At 34.5% G+C, this 9,197-nt stretch overlaps 1 protein-coding gene across 1 annotated transcript in view; it reads right to left on the reverse strand.

The window, feature by feature from the left end:
- The window catches only part of chst8 (carbohydrate (N-acetylgalactosamine 4-0) sulfotransferase 8), a 166,210-nt gene extending 159,012 nt beyond the window's left edge, over positions 1 to 7,198 (reverse strand). The window contains exon 1 of the mRNA XM_077713403.1: positions 7,096 to 7,198. The gene's annotated coding sequence lies outside the window, so the exon portion shown is untranslated. The remainder of the gene's footprint in view (positions 1 to 7,095) is intronic.
- Between the last annotated feature and the right edge of the window lie 1,999 nt (positions 7,199 to 9,197).

A 9,197-nucleotide genomic window follows, 5' to 3' on the forward strand; every position in this document is an offset into this window, starting at 1 on the left:
AAGAGAGAGAGTTTAATATCGAAGTACTGTTTAATATCCAAGTACTGTTTAATATCCAAGTACTGTTTAATATCCAAGTACTGTTTAATATCCAAGTACGTACTGTTTAATATCCAAGTACTGTTTAATATGCAAGTACTGTTTAATATGCAAGTACTGTTTAATATCTACGTACTGTTTAATATCTAAGTACTGTATAATATCTAAGTACTGTATAATATCTAAGTACTGTATAATATCTAAGTTCTGTATAATATCTACTGTTGAAACCAGCTCTCAAAATTATATTCATCATCTAAATATCTACTATTTTCAACAGTACTTGGATATCAAACAGTACTTAGATATCAAACAGTACTTGGATATTAAACTATCTCTCTTAGATAATAAACTCTCTCTCATGAATATAATTTTGAGAGCTGGCTTCAACAGTAAACTCTCTTCTGTCACCATTTGACCGGCGACCAAAAGACCAGCGACCAAATGTCCGAGCACCATCATTAACTCCCATAAATTGTCATTCCTAACCTCAACTTTTAAAATCCACTTTTTTTTCCAATCCTAGCCTCTAGTGTAAAACTGCAAATCAACACAATTTGAACCGAGTTAATTTCTTCCCATCAAAACATGCTAACATCTCCCGTTTCACGCTCGCACCCGTCAATTTGTTCTGTTTTTTTCTATTTAATCCAATGAAAGAACTCGCCTTTAGGTCTACCAGAATGTCAACACCTGTCGCTTTTGTGTAAAGGCAATTATCCACTAGAGAAAGGTTGTTTATAGAGGACAATTCCTCTGATTATGGCAACTTTTTTTTTTTTTTTTTGCAATGCGGACGGCATGTGGATAAAGTGGCCTGTCAGACTTGCTTCAGGCGTGTTTGTCACAGCAGGTTAAGCCGAAGCTTTCAACACAAAACCCCGAGCTACATTACCAGGCCCATAGGGCCGGCAGGGGGTCCGCTAAAAGCACCGCTGGCCACTCAAGTCACCCCCCCCCCCCCCATCTCTAAGTGATATTTCAGATCTTTCTAATGTACTCTGGGGCACCCAGATTCACCACTGACCTGCACCAAGTGAAACCACTAGAGTCTTTTCCTATCCATAGAAATGCGTAAAAAACACACGTTAGCCAATTTTCTGGACCTCTACAAGATAGCAAGTTGAGGTATGCTTTCATGACCGGACGTTTGGTCGTCGGTCTTTTGGTCGCCGGTCAAATGTACTAGGATATTAAACAATACTTGGATATTAAACAGTACTTGGATATTAAAGAGTACTTGGATATTTAACTCTCTCTTAGATATTTAACTCTCTCTCTCTCTTGGATATTTAACTCTCTCTCTCTTAGATATTTAACTCTCTCTCTTGGATATTTAACTCTCTCTTAGATATTTAACTCTCTCTCTCTTAGATATTTAACTCTCTCTCTCTCTCTCTCTCTCTCTCTCTCTTAGATATTTAACTCTCTCTCTCTCTCTCAGATATTTAACTCTCTCTCTCTCTCTCTCTTTGATATTTAACTCTCTCTCTCTCTCTTTGATATTTAACTCTCTCTCTCTCTCTTTGATATTTAACTCTCTCTCTCTCTCTCTTTGATATTTAACTCTCTCTCTCTCTCTCTTTGATATTTAACTCTCTCTCTCTCTCTTTGATATTTAACTCTCTCTCTCTCTCTTAGATATTTAACTCTCTCTCTCTCTTAGATATTTAACTCTCTCTTAGATATTTAACTCTCTCTTAGATATTTAACTCTCTCTCTTAGATATTTACCTCTCTCTCTTAGGTATTTACCTCTCTCTCATGAATATAATTTTGCGATCTGGTTTCAACAGTAAACTCTCTATCAACATTTGATCGACGACCAAAAGACCGGCGACCAAACGTCTGATCACGGTTCATGACCTACCCACAAAAAGTCAAAGACCAGTTTCTGAAATTTCAAAAAAAAAAAGTGTCAGGACAGAGTGATTGACAGCTCAGAATTAGCATATTGTCTGGACTGAATAGTTGGGTGAGTGGACATTGTACACAACATGTAATCCCAGACAAAATTGATCCCACCAAACAGCAGCGAGTGGCAAAAATCGAGCCAGTGAGTGAGTTAGTGTGCTACAGACTGGAATCCTGTGCCTAAAAATCAATATTTAATGTTTATTTTTGCCTTGTCTCCTCCTGAAGTGGGAGAAAATTGGTCGAATAGTGTTGAGGATTGTCAAGATGGTGGATATTTGATCGCAGAGTCACATGCCGAGTCACATGTCATCCCTGTGGGTGGGTCGGGTGGTCTTAAGATGGATTTTCTAAATATAAAGAAGGTGTTTCGAGTTCGATTTTCCTCACTTTCTGTGACGTTGGTAAAAAAAAATTGTATCCTCATAGGTGATTTTCCTGTGCGAAAAGGAAAGTTATTTAAAAGCTGCGAAAAAGTCAACTCAGATTGAAGTTGGCAGAATTTGGTGTACTTTCTGATTGGGAAAAACTAGCAATTGAATGGCTTTAAAAGGACGTGAATGTTTCAGGTTAATTCTATTTAGAGATGTTGGAGTTTGGGCTCAGGGGAAATTTGGGTTTTGAGCAAGATTAATAGGGGAATTTTGTAGATTAGTTTAAAAAAACAAAAACAACAAACCTATTGATTTATCTTTCAAAAATACACACAATCCGCTCCACACAGATATAAAGATATTAAGTGTTTAAGAACTAACAAAAGGGGTGTGATTGGAATTTTAAAAAATAGATATATAAATATTTACTATGTATTTTTAAGGATTACATGCCAAAAAACTAAGGTGAACCAGTATATGGGCAAAAAATACATAATGGATGTCTCAAATTCAACCATTTGATTGGAAATAAGGTGAAAAAGATTGCATATCGAGTGCATTTATTTCAAGTATACACTCTACAAAGCGTATATTAAAGAGGTACTGTATTATCGCGCATATTAGTTGCTCTCGCGTATAAGCCATACCCTTAAAATTGCCTTAAAATTGTTGAATTTTACGATTTCTCGCGTATAAGCCGCCCACTTGATTCACAATTTTGACTTCCATATGCATGGTTTTAATAGGGAGTACAAATGTGTTACTTTGAGGGGAAAATCTTAAGAATAATTATCGCACGTGGTACTGTATGAATTGAATTTAGTCCATAAATGTCAAAATAAATCATTTGTATAGTGTTTCATCTCTTGACCTTTTATCTATTTAGAAATAAATGACCATATCATCCACATTGCCTTACAAAATTGCAGTTTTGACCATATCTACTCGAATTTATGCGCATATAAGCCTTACTCTAGATTCACCCATAATTTTTTTAACACCAAATATTGTCTATATGCAAGAAAATACAATATAATACCAAAAAAACAAACAAATACTTGATAGATTATTAACTACCCAACATCCCAACACATTAAGATACACAGACATAGATATAAACACTAATGGGAATCTAACAGTAAGACTACAATAGAAATATTTTCCATTAAAATCATCTTCCCTTCCTATTTAAACTTTCCCAATTTATAGAAACCACTACAACCCAAAAACACAATAATTCCATCAAAATTATCCAAAATATTTTTCCTGTATATTAGCATATAATGATAAAAGATTAGAGTCCACATTAGGCAGCCTTCCAATAAAATATATGCAACAATCCAAGTTTTTTTTGCATCTCTTCCATTTTGTACGTGTAGGCTCATCTCTAAAAAAAATAATAATAGTCTTGCTCTTTGCAAAATGCCTGACTATCATTTTCCCCCCACACAGAAAGAAAAAAAAAACGCCTCCTATCTAATAACTCCTCTCACGCTGAGATGTTTATACGCTCGCTGCCAGTAAATAGTGATAGATAAATTGGCCTACTTCAAAAGGATCTTGACTTCATTCCGGCCCCACGCCGTACGTTAAATTGCTCGAGTATTCATCACAATCAATCCAAAGCGCTAGCAAGGCCAGAAGAACAATTTGCTAGCGGCCCTTTCGTCGTTATTTTGCAGGTGACTCTGTAATAACTTTAAAGTCCGATTGTACGTGGTGGTGGTGCCATTGCAATTTCTTTAATAAAAATGAATCATTCATTATTTGAGATCTAAATGTTTGTAATAATTTTAGAGGAGTTCGTGTAAAGGTTTGAGGCAGAGGAAATGTCTTTAAATGAGATGTTTTGAAGTATTATATGTAGAATACGTATACAAATCGGAATAGAAGGAGGGATTGGATAAATGGCAAAATTGGCAGAACAATGTTTTTGGTCAAGAAATAAATGGAAGGATTCATTTGTTCAGATAATCTTACTTTTGATCACAGGTGTCAAAGTGGCGGCTTAGGGGCCAAATTTGGCCCGCCAGATCATTCTATGAGGCCCGAGAAAGAAAATTAGTGCCGATTATTTTTATGATCAAATTCAAATGACATTTAGAGATGAATAGAGAATATTTTCAGTTTTTGCCATTTTTAAATCAATAATTGCATTTTTTCATCCAATTTTCTATTTAAAAAAAAAAGTTTTAATAATTATATTAAAATGTTCACAGTTTTCCACTTCAGTATTTAGCAGAATTTGTATTTTTTTTCCTTTTAAAATGAAAAACAAATGATAAAAAGATGTTCACCCTTACGAAGAAGACATGATATCTAAAAGGTGATTTTTAAGAATACAATAGTTACTCATTTTCCTTTTTAAATAAAAAACTAAAGGTTTAACATACAATAGATTCGATATTTCTGATTAAAAACAATTGCAAAACTCCACTACAAAAGAATTGCTCAAAGAGAAGATTTGTACCAAGTCAATTATTTGCCACAGTCATATGCGACCAATCCTAAACTGATCTGGAATGGTCTCCAAAAAAACCCTAGTAATTACCACATCAATAATCTACAAAAAACAAAACGAGTCAAGAATTAATCAGAATCACTCCATACCAAATTCCATGCGCCAACACTATACATCTAATCTATCTCCCTAATCCAATTCCATTAGTTATGTAATCTTTTATTACATTCTATTCCTATTAATTCAGAAAATAATCCACAAAACGGACTAACCTGACTTTATTCCACCTATTAAAATCCAACATTATCCCTTGGTTTTTTATCATTTATTTATTTTTTTAGTTTATTGCCGAGTTGGCGCTTCTATGGGCATCATTTATCGATCAAAACCCCCCATAGACCCCGCCCACTCCACCCCGAATGAATGATGTTCAACGATAGGACGGAATTGATGAGCGTGCCATCAGGGGTTGAAGTTGTTTGTCTTTTATAGGGGAATGATGTCAAGGTCCAGCCAAGCTTTTCCAAGTCCATCTCCAGTCTGGCTGTCATCGACTTGGACGAGTTCATTAAGGCACATCAGCTTTTCCCTCATGTGAACTTGCTGACTCAGGAAGTCTTATTAGGACACAATGGGAACTACAAAGTAGAGTCGGAAGGCCATTTAAGGTCCCTCAAGGTTCAATCTGTACAACTACAGTCCTCATATTAGTGTACCGTATTTTGACGACTATAAGGCGCACCGCATTATAAGGCACACCCTCAATGAATGACATTTTTCCATATATAAGGCGCACTGTATTCTAAGGTGCACTGTATTATAAGGCGCACTGTATTATAAGGCGCACTGTCTATTTTGGAGAAAATTTAAGACTTTTAAGTGCGCCTTATAGTCGTGAAAATACGGTAATTACAGCATTTGGTCTTTAAACAGTAGGCGAGTTAAAATAAAAAATAACATTGCTATGCTCCAAAAGTTGTATTACAGGTACTATTTTCCTTTAAAGTTTCCTTGAGTACTCCTAACGAGAGAAAAATATAATCTACCTGCTTTTGGGGGGCGGGGGGGTGTCTTAATTGCCATTTAGGGGCGCGCGTATAGGAATAGCAACAAGGATAATATGTAAATTATTTAATAAGTACCCTGCGATTGGCTGGTCACTGGGTGTTCGCCCACCTATAGCTCGGAGTTAGCTGGGATCAGCTCCAGCACCCCTCGTGGCCCTCATGTGGATAAAGCGGTTCAGAAAATGCCATTGAAATGTGTTGAAAAGATAAATAAACCTTAAAGATTAAAAATTACTTCTACAATAATTATTGCACATTTAAAATCTATTTACCATAATGCATAACAAAGATAATTATACGGAACTGAAATTATAAGGAACTGAAATAATAATAATATATTTACTTACCTCATTACATAGAGCTCACCAATAAACAGCACAATTTTAAATACTTTTTTTAAACACATTAACGTCAACTTGATATCATGTTGGCCAGAGTATTTTTGATATAATATTTAGATTTATTTTTTAATAAATGGATTAAAAGAAATGGATTAAAAGCCCCGAATATTCAATTTTTACTAAATCTAAAACAATGTACATTTTATCTTTTTTATATATTTTTTTTTAGATTTTACAAAATAATTTTGAACAAAAAAAACAGAAAAAAATCATTAAAAAAATGACAATTATTGATTTACAAGGGGAAAATCAGGAAATTTAATATACATCTATACTCTTCATTTTAATTTGATCATAAAACTGAAAGTCGGCACTCATGATTTACTTTCCCGGGCCACACAAAATGATGCAGCGGGCCAGATTTGGCCCCCGGGCCGCCACTTTGACACATCTGGTTAGCCAATCCCTGTAGAAAAACTGTTTTTTTTCTGTGTGGTAGGATTTTGAGAGGCATCAAGTCTCTTCTATACATGATCACATACTGTTTTTTGAAATAGTCCCTAGTCCCCATTTGTCTCCCACTAACACTCATTCCCTTAGGATTCTTTTATATGCAGATCCCATTATTAAAATAAGAGTGAAAAAAGCCGTCTAAATAATGCAAACAAAAGAACCCAGGGCCAAAATAAACAGGAGCGTGCTGTTGCTAAGCAACCACGAGCTAAAGGAGCCGAGAACCTTGTCAGTGAACTTTTGTGGCTCTTTGAATCATTTGCTTTGTTAGCGTTTAAAATTCTGAAACTCTGTCTGCATGCAGCCCTCAGTCTACTAAAAAATTGCAGCAATATTGCAACAGAAAGTACTTCATGAAATAGAAGACAAATGCTGACATCAACTTACCTTTTTTGATGTGTAATGAGTGTCTTTTTTTGATTAGGCTGCAGAAAACTTGCATTTTAAAGAGCAATCCTGGATTTGAAGACCCTTTTTTTCCTCCATTTGGCATTTTGGAAGTAGTCATTTGGTCCAAGACATAATTTTTACCTTCTTCTGGAGTGAACAAAACAATAAAGACTATCAATAAATATTTAGGCATACACTAACATGTATAACTAAAGTAAACAACAGCTAACTTTGCTAATATTGTCATATTCTACTGCTGCCCTGCTTGTATGTATTTAATCAGAGTCCAGGTGCGGGAGAGTGGGCGGAGCTCCCTGCCACACACCTGGTTTTAATTTCGTTACCATGGCATTGCAATAGCCAATAGGAGAGAAGGAAAGATATTTTCTTGCTTGTTGCCATGGCAAGTTTGGTATCTTGTATCTTTTTTGTTATTGATATTACATGCTAGTTTCTTTTTTTCTTGTTGAGCTTTTAGGGATAAAAACTTTATTTTATTTACTGCTTATGTTCATATTTATGTTTTTAGAGTTGAATAAATACTCTGACCTGCCTTCTTGATCTTAATGACTCCGCCTCTGTGGACCAAAACAAACTTTGGTTAACTTTGTTATGGTAAAAATTGCAAGATAAGCCAATGTACTGTAATTTTTTTGACCATGTTGCATTTTATTCGTTGATAAGTATGACTTACTGTGGCTAAAATGAGCAAGCAATGCTTGAGGCTAGTTAAAAACAAGCTTAGAAACTAATATTTTTGTACTGCATTGCTGCAAATAAATCGTGTTACACATTATTACAGCATTCTTGTAAACATGTGAGTCTCTAAATGTAATGCCGGCCTTTAACAACATAGAAGTCCAATTCATTTTGAATGAAGATGACTCATTTGCCCCCTCCTGGTCGAAATAAATTGGACGTCTAGAACCTTCCATGGCAGTCGATAACAATTTAAGTTTATTAAACTGTATCATATTTTTAAACAATTCAGTATACATGTAGGGACAACATTAACCTTTTTTAATATTTATATTTTGTCACTTCCCAATTAATAACAAAGCTGACAATTTCTGTTATGCCATCAAATTTTTACTATATTCAATTGTCAAATTATTGTATATATATATATATATATATATATATATATATATATATATATATAGACATATATAAATATATATATGTATATATAGACATGTATATACATATATATAGACAAGTATATACATATATATATAGACATATATAAATATATATATATATATATATATATATATATATATATATATATATATATATATATATATATATATATATATATATATATATATATATATATATATATATATATATATATATATATATATATTTATATATATATATATATATATATTATTTTTTTTTTTAATTTATTTATTTATTTATTTTAATTAATTTAGGTCTACAATGTCTTTTTCTGTGTCTGTTTTCACACTCAAAAAAGTGAATTTCCCAAATACGAAATAAAATGTAGTCTAATTTAATCTAAATTAAGAAAGTTTCAACTTTCCCATCAGAAAATTCCAGAATGAAGATGTAAGAAAGAGACAGGATCCCCAAAATTAACATTTTCTCATGTTCTAACAACTAGTCATCCAGTCCAATCCACAAGACTCCTTCAATATTTTCATGTTTAGACATTTCCAATGAGAAAGATTCCTTTTTAAGAGCATGTTAACGACCAAAAACTTGTCCGTTGTGTTAAAACGTTGCCTAACATGTCGGCAAAGGCAAAGACGAGGCGCTTTAATGAGCAAGCATGCGGGGAGTCAACGACGGAGGAGTCGAGAAGGCCTACGCTGTCCAAGGTCGAGCGAATTTGTCAGGTGGGAGAGCTCACGGCGAGTGGGGTGGGGGTTAGCGGGGGCCGCCGTCCTCCATTCGTCACGCCGCGAGCCGCCTTGACACCGTGCCACCTAGTCCTGGTGGACCAGCTGCCGTGTCACAGTGAGAAGGACATTTGCTAGGCATCACTGGAGATCCTCCGTCAGAATCTTCGGGAACAACTCATGTGATAACTTTGCCATAAAACAACTCCAATCCAATTCTGCCTAATAAAG

Source organism: Stigmatopora nigra, chromosome 3, assembly GCF_051989575.1.
Source record: "Stigmatopora nigra isolate UIUO_SnigA chromosome 3, RoL_Snig_1.1, whole genome shotgun sequence".
Taxonomy (NCBI): domain Eukaryota; kingdom Metazoa; phylum Chordata; class Actinopteri; order Syngnathiformes; family Syngnathidae; genus Stigmatopora; species Stigmatopora nigra.